This window comes from Theropithecus gelada, unplaced genomic scaffold (assembly GCF_003255815.1).
Source record: "Theropithecus gelada isolate Dixy unplaced genomic scaffold, Tgel_1.0 HiC_scaffold_15875, whole genome shotgun sequence".
Taxonomy (NCBI): Eukaryota; Metazoa; Chordata; class Mammalia; order Primates; family Cercopithecidae; genus Theropithecus; species Theropithecus gelada.
This window is the reverse complement of record NW_020257631.1, coordinates 409856-421159: the sequence shown is the minus strand read 5'-3', so window position 1 is coordinate 421159 and position 11304 is coordinate 409856.

Sequence of the window (11304 nt, the reverse complement as noted above, 5' to 3'; positions counted from 1 at the left end):
CGTCCTCTTAAGCATTTCAGTTATTGTGCATCGTTCCAGCAATGGAAAATACATGATCATTGTTCCGAAGACATGACCATACAGTTCTCAGCTCTGAGGGAAGGTCTAATTTTAAGACTTTGCTATCTAGCCCCATTTTGAGTTTATGGATAGATGCCCTTAATTCAAACCTCGAGTGAGCAGTGAGCAGCAGTGTCGCCTGCTCCTTCCTGAGGTCTGCCTTTCTGCCGTACAGGGGACGGTCACAATTTCTCTGGGTGCCCTGCTGGCCTTCCGCTGTGGATGGGTGGATGAGAGAGAGAGAGAGAGAGAGAGAGAGAGAGAGAGAGAGAGAGAGTATTTGGGGTACTGATTGTCACAAGAGAGATATGTACAGCCCAGGGAGCCCATGGTGCCCTGCAGTGACAGCGGCACCCAACGACCTTATCTTGTGTATTTCTTTCTGGCACTGGACTCCATTCTTAGATAGTTTAGGTGCCTCCTCCCCTAAAAAAATACCGGTCATAAGTCTTACGGGCCACTGGTTCTCTGCATGCAAGGAGCACAACAAGGAGATATAGATATTCTTGCAAACTCAAGAATGTCATTTGAAGGTTCAATTTCACTTTGCCTTGAGAATCTCTTGGCTTTCTCGGTGTCAGTGCGGCAACGAGAATATCAAATTATCTAATTGTATTTTAAACCTAGGCGTCGGCATTGCAGAAATGTTTCCAAGATACAAACAGGTCTGTGAGGGAAAAGTTTAATTTCATTGCAATATTTTGATCATAGAGTCTTCCGGTACAGGATACATTTCCATCTCGCCAGGTCCTATACAGGAGAGTGACACCAGAGCACTTCTAGGCATCGCGCGTGTTGTGCATCTTCGAGCCACCAGCTCCCCTCCTCGCTTTGCACGCTCGTCCGTTTCCTTTTGTATCCGCCGCGCGGCAGCGCCGAGGTGGCTGCCGAGAGTAAAGGCTGGGGGGCTCCCCGTCTGGGCCTCGCCTCTCTCTGTGGAAGAGGCGCTTGTCTCAAGTCCTGACGCTGTCAAATCGAGGTCAAAAATGGAGACAGGTTCCCTCAAGGTGGAACGGGAAAGGAGAGTATCTATTCTTGGAGATTTTTAAAGTTTTTTTCAGTATTATTTTGACTATTGAATAGAGGTCTGGGAGTGAGTTTCTCATACATTCTTCTCCAAAGGAGGTTGTAAGGTCCCCTCCCCACTTGTCCCCGCTGTCAGAATAGGAACGCTTGCATCGTGGGCGCACCCCGGAATTTCTCAGGATTCCAAGCTTCCCAGGCAGCTACGGGCCGGGACTGACTCAATTTCGGAGTCTGATGGAGGAGGAAGAGGGTTTGGGGTCTCAGCCGACGCCCAGTTAACCCTTCTTCCCCATAGGGCTCAGCCAAGACTTAAAAAAAAAAGCGCACCCAATTCCAAGTCTTCGGGAAAGGTTCTGCTTAGATTGGTGCATCCGACAGAACCCGAGCAATCACGTTTCGCACCCCTGCATTTATTGTGTTCAGTCGATACTGGCTGACTTTGCTGGTAAAGCAAGATACGAATTCCAAATAGGTCATCACTTTTTAGTAATTCGTTTTTAATAATAAAATAAACATATGGAAATCCCCATTTTACTTTTAAATTTTGCTAGAAACCAAAATATTGCACATAACTATTTAGGATGGCAAGACTGTCATTTAAAGTCACTTTCCTTTAGTGTGTTCCCTGAGACCATTAGGGGCGACAGCTGGGGCCGCAAGAAAGATCTTTCCTCCGACTTTGACTTTGCCTTTCCTTAGGAAAAGTCCAGCTTCCGTCGGAGGGCGCCTGGTGGAGCGGTCCTGGCGCGGGAAAGCAGGGCCCCACCCCACGCTGGGGGCGCTCGAAGAGAGCCGCAGTTTTGGTCCCTAGCCGCGACGTGCGCTCTGGGCACTGCAGACAGTGGCTGGAGAACTCCGGAAAGCAGGGTTCTTGCCGCGTACTCCCCACCCCCACCTCCACGCCTTCTTATTAGTCACCCCCCAACCCCTCCTCCCACCACAGTCTGATTTCGAGGCTCCGGAATTACTGGCGAGGACTTGTGTCCACGATCCGCCCTGCGGCGAAAGTGGAGACACAAGCCCTCCTGCTCTGCCCACTGCGTTTTGGAGACATAGTTTGACTTTGCGGCTTGCAGTCGTAGACTTTGCGGAGAGAGCCCTGGAGCAATTAGGACGCATTCACTTGGATGAACTTTGTTTCCTCCATGTCCCTCCCTTTCCTGCCCAGCTGCTCCCTGCGTCTTTCTCAGCTGTTTTACACCCCCGCGCCCCCCACCCTCAGGGCGAAGGGCGCAACAGGCTGCAGTCGCCTCTAGGTCGGGTCAGGTGCGCTAGGGCACGAACACAGGAGTGGAGCGCGTGTACTGCTTCTCGCTGCACCCAGCGATTCCCGATCAGTCTCTGGTCTCTTCGAGCGCTGAGCTGGGCTGGGGCGACCTCCCACGCGACACTGGGGAAAACTCTTTTTCTAGTAGTGAGGGCGCACAAAAGGGCGGGGCAGAGGAGCGTCCGCACCTAGTGGAGATCTAGGAGAGGGGCCCACACGCCCATGCCACAGCCATGCTCCACGCGTGTGCTCACGACCCAAAGCTCTGAAGATAGATTGTGCGTCCCCGCCTTGCTTTCAGGTCTCCTCGCAACGCGTGTAATGAGCCCTAGGCCTTCGAGCGCTGGAGCAAGCGTCTAGTCAAGTGGCCAGATCAGTGCTGCGCCTGTGGGGCCCTTGGGGCCGCCAGTATGCTGATCTTCCCGCGGCTGGGAGCGCTCCTTCTTCTCTACAAGATGCTGACTGCGGGTCGCTCGCTGCCCTCTTCTCGGCTTAGCTGAACCCTGTCGCGCTCAGTTTAACTGGACACAGCGCCGAGCCAGCACCTGGATCGTAGGAGAGCTCAACTTCAACGCTTTTCTCCTCATTTCTTCTTCCTACACTTAATCTTTCTCTCTCCTATTTTTTCTTATTTCTGTCTCAACCTGTGTTTAGATAAACTAGGATGTCCAGGACATGTGTCACCCGTTCTAGCAGATACAGAGCCCAAGTTTTTGCTAGAGACGTCCCTAGTAGAGTAGAGGGCGGCTGCTGCGAGTGTGAGAAGTCTTTCATCGGTTACTAGAGGGACTTCCAGAGGGATTGAGTCTACCACGATTTCTTGGCTCTGGAAGCTTGGACGAGAGGATTGTTTTGACAAACTCAAATTAAATTGGGATTTTGAGAAGGGTAAGGACAGAGAGAGGACTCCTCATCAATAAGCTGCAAATAGGCCAGTGTTTTTCAAACTGAGGGTCCTGACCCATTAGTGGTGTTCAAAGCTATTATATTGGGTTGCCATCAGAATTTTCTTCTAAAGAAATGAAAGAATAACAGAATAGAAATTATGAGGGCTTTGCAGGATAGCAAAAATGTAAGAGGTCCAAGCATTGTTTGCTGCAATTTTTCTTGGGTGACACTGTGAAATATGTTTATGGGGGAGGTCTCAGTTAAAAAGGTTGATAGTGTCTCTACTGAGGATCACATTGTGCAGGAAGTGAGAGAAAAGGCTGCCTTTAGTGAGAGATACTGATAAGGGAATCTCAGCAGTGTGGTTTTCTTTTCTTTTTCTTTTTCTTTTCTTTTTTTGTTGAGATTGAGGTGGAGTCCTTGCTCTGTTGCCCAGGCTGGAGTGCAGTGGTGCTTTCTCAGCTCACTGCAGCCTCCGTCTCCTGGACAGGTGCTGGCAACCCGCCCAGCTATTTTTTTTTTTTTTTTTTGTATTTTTAGTAGAGAGGGGGTTTCACAGTGTCGGCCAGGGTAGTCTCAAACCCCTGACCTCAGGTGATCCACCTGCCTCGGCCTCCCAAAGTGCTGGGATTACAGGTGTGAGCCACCATACCTGGTCTACTACTGTGGTTTTCTGGCCAGTCCTCTTTCTTCACTCTGGTTTGTTCATTTTTGGTCACCACTCCAATGGACTTTTGTATCTCATCCTCTGGCCTGTTATCCGCTTGAAGCCAGGTGGGTGTCATGAGGAAGGGCCAGGAGGACAGACACATAAGCACATGTAGCCACCCCCTTTTCATCTTCCTCAGGAACCTGGTACCTGGGAAGAGAGTGAACAGCAAAAAAAAAAAAAGGCATAGAGGAAAGCTAGAGAAAAGGGAGGGTAGTGAATGTCCCATTGTCCATGTCACAGGCCCTCTCATTTATATGCTATTGCCAAACATGAGGGAGGAAGCAAAAGCTTTTGGGGGAAATGGGGAAAGATAGGGATGGATAAAGATAATGAACCACACTGTGAATGATCAGGTGAGCAGGGACTGATAAGTTGGAAGAGGAGGAGGCAATTTAGAGGATTTATTTAATCAGAGTCCTAGAGTTGAAGGCAGATATGAGAAGGAGAGGACTAAAATGGCCAGGGTGCCAACAGTAATGTGAATGAGTTTAAAGTAAGAAGAGATCTATGGAAGTGAATAAAAAGGGCACATGGAGGATGCTGGGTGTTGGGCAGGCAAGTAGGTATAAGATGAAAGTTGGATATAGAGGCCATAGCAGGACTATGTTAGGAGAGTGTGACTGTAACTATGGGAAGCTCTGGGCTAATGAGGACCACACAGATGTTTCAAGGTATGTCATAAATGAGTTAAAAGGAACAAAATAATTGGCATGGAAACTTGCATTTCCTATCATTCCATTCTAGTCAGAGAGCTTGTTTCCTAAGAGGTGCTGCAATCTTTAGGCAGGGGTGATGTGGACTCCTTCAAAGATTTGGGCCATTGTGAAATGCAGAAGCAGGTGGCAGACAGAGGACACATTCCATGGTTTCTGCTGTTCCTCCATTACAATAACTCTGTCTACTATATGTTGCAAAGCCAGATCTCATATCATATAATCCTTTCAACTCCAAATATGACGTTGGCACTTTATTTCCATTTTACAAATAAGGAGATGAGGTTCAGAGGTATTGTTTAGTATCTTGGCCTATAAGTACATAGAAGAATTGGAATTCGAACTGAGAGCCAGGACATGAACTTACAAGTGCCTTACTTTAGCACTTCCTGTCCCAGAAGGATTGTACCTTTCTGCTTCTGGAGAAACTAACTAAAGATTTTCTCACCTGCTGAGAGTTGAGGATGTTGCGTCAGGCATGTTCAGACTTCTGGAGGGGAACATTGACATGAAACCACAGTGGGGTAGTGATAATAGCATAATGTTCTTCTCACTGAAATTTTAAAGAAGGGATTATTTTCATTGCTTTTTGTAGTTTATGGGCAAAGGAGTTCTGAGTTGCTTGCTTTGCTGCCCAAGAAAAGAGTAGGAATTATTGCTGCATGTGTTTATGTCATTGAGAAAGTCATATTAAAGGTAGTAAAAAAGAAAACTGTTTTTCGTCCTCAAGCTGTTTGAATTTCCTTATATTAATCATTTGAGTTTTCAGCAAGCTTCTAGGTTTCCTATCGGGAAAACCAAATTGCATATTAGTTAATTCACAGTCCTAAACAGGCCACTTTGTAAAAATGAAAAGCTGGCTATGCATGAACCTTTTATTCTTTCTCTACTTCTTCTATATTTGCGGTAGACAGTGTTTAGCTGTTATTAACATTTTCTTAAGAGATACTATCACAGTCTAACAAATGGTATAAACATTTTGCTTAGACAGTCAAGCAGAGAGTAATATTTATTCAGAAGACTGTCTGCATCTAACTTGGTGTGGTCAAAGGGTGGCAAAAATAGTCTTATTATATTATAAAATTTATTAGAATATACACACTTGACAAACAAAATATAGTGGATTTAGGTCAGCTGTTTGCTTATACAATAGATTTTGTTAGTCTTTGACATTTAATTTAAGCTTCACTTATCTGAGGGCTGGAAGTAGGATAAGTATGTTCTGCATGTGTTATGCTTCTTGTTTTATAAGACTTACTTGTCTGTGGTTATCCGGAAATAATTCATAATCAGTGATTTAGGGACAAGGAAGCCTTGTGACATGTTCTCAAAGTGTCTTTCTGAAATGAAGTTCTGAAAAGTTGAATTATGGAGACCCTAACAGGGGTTTCTATTTTTGAGGAATGAAGATAGCTACATTTGCTTTCTTGGTCTTTTGACTAATTATCCTCCCTGCATACTGAATTGATACAGTTAAAAACAAGCTTCTAACAAATCCATAATGAATCTATTCGGTGCCAGGAGTCTGTGTTCTGTGTAATTGTCCTGCTCTCAGAAATTCTGGGCAGAATTCTCTACATGGGCCACATATGCAGAAATGACATAGAAAACATTTGACACATCAGTGACTTATTTTTAATATATCTGAGAAAAATAAAGTCCGCTGCTGTAAAATCTGCACTTGTAGATGTGTGAGCCCTAAATAACCTTTAAAATTGGTCGTGGTGTGGTGGGAGATGTTGGTATTCATGAGTGTTTTGACATGTTTGACATTTTATGTATGGTGCACTGCTCTGTCTGTCTTGCATTTTTTCCCCAATAGTGCATATTTTCTTACTAAAATGCAGCTTTTGGTGTTTATATTTGGGGTCGCCAAGTCTGCTTATTGGATGAATGATTTGTTACTTATGCAAATAATGTTTTAATGAATTAGGTTATTATTGATTTTTATACTATAAGCATAAAAGAGGAATTCATAAAAAAGATACTTTTGATTTTAAAAGAAGCAATATATGATAAAATATATTTGATACATGCCACATATCTCCAACTTGCAGTGGTCCTGGGTTAGTAAATAAGGTAAAGCAATTCTGTTGAATGATTATGTTCTCTGGAGCCAAGAAATTTGTGCACCTGAATCTTGGGTAATGAATATAGATTTTAAAAATCAGTCTGAGCAGCATTTAAATTTGTCCTCCACTTATATTTGGAAGGAATAAAAGGGTCCCTAGTAAAGAATTGCCAATTGAACTGAAAATCTGGGTGGCCTAGTGGTAAATATAATGTACGAAATACCTAATACATATACCTAAGTGTATATAGAATCAGATGTCAATAGCATTCACTGAATAGGATACATGTTTGCTACTGTGGTCATCTCCTTTTGTATCATCTTCTATATTAATTCTCTAGGTTGAATTCAATAAGTGAGTTTAAAACTAACTCTTGGTGAAGGATTTTTCACATTTATGACTACCATGCTCCTTTTTTTGAGTGTTAGAAAAGGCAAAAATTTTGATTGAAAAGCTTTTGCTATCACGTTTTTACCTTTGTGATAAAACCGAATGCTATACAGCCTATTCTAATTTCTATTCTAACTTGACTAATGATAGATTTGGCTGAAAGTTTCATAATTCAGAATTAAGATGTTGCTAATTACCTTTTCCCTCTTTAAAGCCCGTGTTACTAATAATGTGGCTTCCCTTTAAATGTTATTCTCTTTAAGACTGTAAGTGACTCTAAGGCTTTGACATTTTTTTTTGTCCCAGATCTTTCTCCTGTTTTTAATCTCCACTTGTTGTCACATGCCAGGACAGCCCTGTGCCTTCAGGTGGGAGGACAGAGAGACAACTTTCTTTGTCCAGGGTGTCAGGGCTCTTTTCCTCTGGAGCGGAAGTTTTATGTGCACTTTCCCTTGTACCCTCTCCCTAGAGACTAACACATCACCTCCATGACACATGTAGCAGTTGGGGCCTGGGGTTTGACCAGGATAGCATAAGTTTATTTTCAGTAAGCAGAAGTATTTAATGTTGCTTCTTACAATTCAAATGGTATCAAGAGACCAACTTGCATGCACTATCTAAGAGTACCTTCCCATGTTCTGTTCTTGACTAACAAAGCCTCGATGTCTCTCACATCGCTTTGAGGATATTCTGGAGCAAAATTTCATTCATAAAACACAAAACAACATAAAACTTCAACATTGAAAGTGCAGTGCTGCTCTTTTAAAATATTATTTTGATTTGTAGAGCAATGTGAATGATTATAGTCTGACACTAACAAGATTGTGAATCTCATTTTCAATGTTATGAGTTAGGAAAAATGCAAGGCTTTTCTTGAATGTGCAGTGTTTGGTATGCTCAACATTGCTTTCATCAAAATATGTACTGTTGATTCATTCATTACATTTCTTGTCTGTACTTAACTGAAAAGCAAGAAAAAGAAAATCAAGTGCTTGTCTTTCCTAGAGTTAATTTCCCTTAACATGCATTCAAAATAAGCATTCCAATGTAGTATCATGTAAAATAGTTATAGAATTTGATGATTATAGGAAAGTTGGTGTGGGTGAGAAATGCATCATTCATTAGATTGCAAGTAGCAATGTATGAGAGAAAGGCAGGTACTATAAACAAGAAGCTGTAAATAAGCACCTTTCCCCCTTTCTGTTACTTGAATACAAATACTTGCATTATGTGGACATATTCATAAATTTTGATGATAACTTAGTGGAACAGGACCATAAATATGGAAACTAGGCATATTATTAAATGTATATGATTTTACAATGAATGCTTATTATTTTTAAAAGTCTGTGTTCCTATGGCTTTTACTTAGAGAAATCAATCTTCTGGTACTATGAATAGCCTAATCATTTTATTTTTCCTCTAGCTAATAACAGTAACTTCCAAAATTGAAGACTGAACCACAGCAGTCAAACTTAACAACCTTTTGATCAAAACTGGTGACTAAAAGGAACATGAAACCTGTGATACAGTTTCAGAAAACCTTATTGAAATCTTACTCATATTAACATGGGCACTGTCACATGTCCTGAAAATTGGTTGAGAGACCATAAATAAAATGAACTGTTATTCTGCAATAAGCTGACTTGTGTGGAGTGATTCAGTGGGGGTGCTGTTATAAGGTTTTTATTTAACCTTATTATTAATAACCCTTATAATGGGCAAAGATCATATTAATTACACTCATAAATGGAGCTGAATCGAGATCTTGGTGACGCTGGAGGAATACAGTGGCACAAAGATAGGTCAGGCATACATGGAAAAAATAAAGCATTTCTCAGCTGAGAAAGACAAAAGCAAATATATCTAATACACATCTCAGTACAAATTTGAAATACAAAGTATGAGCTCAAGAGAAATATTTGCAAAATGCTAATGCTTGGAATGAAGGCTATAGAAAAAAATTAGTTGGAAATATTTTGTATAAATTTATAGCAAAAAAATCGTATATGCTTTTGAAGCTGCATGCCCAGAGACTTCTCACCAAGAGAACAAGAGAGGTGATCATCTTTTTTCTGTATAAAGCATTGATGAGGCAGTACCAGAATCTTGCATGCAGTTCTGAATGTCCCAGCACCAGAAGGATGTTGACAAATTGGACAGATTTCAGAGAAGCACAACAAAAATGATTAAGGGGCTGGTGCAATTGACTTATGAGGACAGATTAAAAGAACCAATTACGTATTGCTTACCCAAACAAGACAGGCAGCAGAGTGGGGAGGAGAGACAAGAAAACCATGTATGATTACTTGAAGAGTGTAAATACCAAGGTAGGAGATGAATTGTTTAGATTGGTCCAAGGTGGCAAGAACTTTGAGGTATAGGGAAAGAAATAAGTAAAGAATAATTAGGTAGATTATGAAAACATAACTTGCAGTAACGCTACTTATAAAATAATGGAAGCAATTTTGAGGATTGGTAAACTGCATTGCTTTATTATTATTCTGTTTTTCAAAATGCAAAAAGAAACTGCTTATTCACTACTGGGAAAACTTTTAAATGAGAAGGAGGAAAAGAAAGGAAAACCCAATAGTTTACTTCAATTTAGAATGTGAGGAGCTTCATATGTAGTTTAAATTAAATATGACACATTCCAATAAAGGTCAGAGTGAATGTTAAATGAAGCTGTCCTAAAAATAGGACCATTCCTACTTTCACAGCTCTTCTTAGCGTTACATGTACTCTCGACCATGTATTCTATAGTAGGGTAATCTTAGCTTGGTCAGTGTAATAAGAGGATTCTAATGTTTTCTTTTAATAAAATATTCCTCTCATGAAACGATTGTCCTCATAATGATGTTGATGGGACAACCTTCACTATCAAATTGATAAAAGAACTAAGAAGTGTTCTTATTTGTCCTTGATTACGATTTTTCCTGTCATGTCCTTCTGAAACGTGGCTCAACTTGGAAGGAAAAAGAATGAATGAAATGAAGTGGCCACTTTAAGTTATGTAAGCATGGAAGTGAGGGAAAGGATATTACAAAGCACTCTATCTTAGAAGCCAAGCAAAGGAAAAGATTTCTTCTAGGGTCAAGGAGGCACATGAATGCTTTAAAAAACATTAATGGTAGAAAAATAAAAAATGTAAGTGAACTGAAGGCCCATAAGGATCTCCTGCTTTCTCTGTCTTAGTAGGAGAGTGATTTTCCCGTGCTAGAAGATGCAGTATGTGAGGTAGAGAGATGCAGAAGGAGAATCTCATTAACATGAGCTCTCTCCACTTCTCCATGCAATTGGAAACTGCCTGCTGTCAGGCTGCTGAGAAGCCAACATATGCAGGCTTCCAGGGCGTGCATGCTGCAGAAGGCTGAGTGTAATTATTTCTGGATAGGATCCTGTGTATGATTCCATGATAGTACTGACTTATAGTCTGTCTTTATTTGAACTGATATTTCCTGTATTTATAATTTAAGCTTCTAACAGTGAGGTATCATTTTGGAGGTGCACATAGATATTTTCTCTTAAGCTAGGTAGTGAACGTTGAATTATGGTGCATTTACTGTACCGATCAGAAGAAAAAAAGAAAAAAAATCCCAACGTTTGCTTTTTTTTTTTTTGAAGGATTGTTGTTGTTGTGTATAGCCAGTACATATGTGTCGGTTTGTGGTCAGTTATATCCAACTGGTTCTATTTGTACTATCTTTAAATTGCTATTAGGTGTGTTTTATACCAAAACTCTCCACCTAATTTTAGTTTCAAGATGACAAAATGTTACATGGTACCTTTTTACTCTGCTGTAAGATATCCGAAGTGTTTTTATTTATTATTATTATTTGTTAAAGATCGGTTTTAAAAACTGCATTGTCCTGATAAAAGTCAATGAATGATATTTACTAGACAGTTTTATTGAGCGGAGAAGATGCTGTAAGAATTCAGTATGTATTTTTTTCATTTTGTAAATGGTTATAATTTCTGTTTTTATTTTAGCAGACTCTCTTCAGCCCAGAGATTTAATTTAATCATTTCTGTCTTAAAAAGTGATAGAGAAGAGATTACACAGGTAGACAATACTGTAAGCAAACGTTTATAATTGTTAAACTGCTTTACTTGTGTTACTATCTTAGTGATTCGATAGAAAAACGACCTTACTTTTTTTTTTTTTTTTTTGAGACG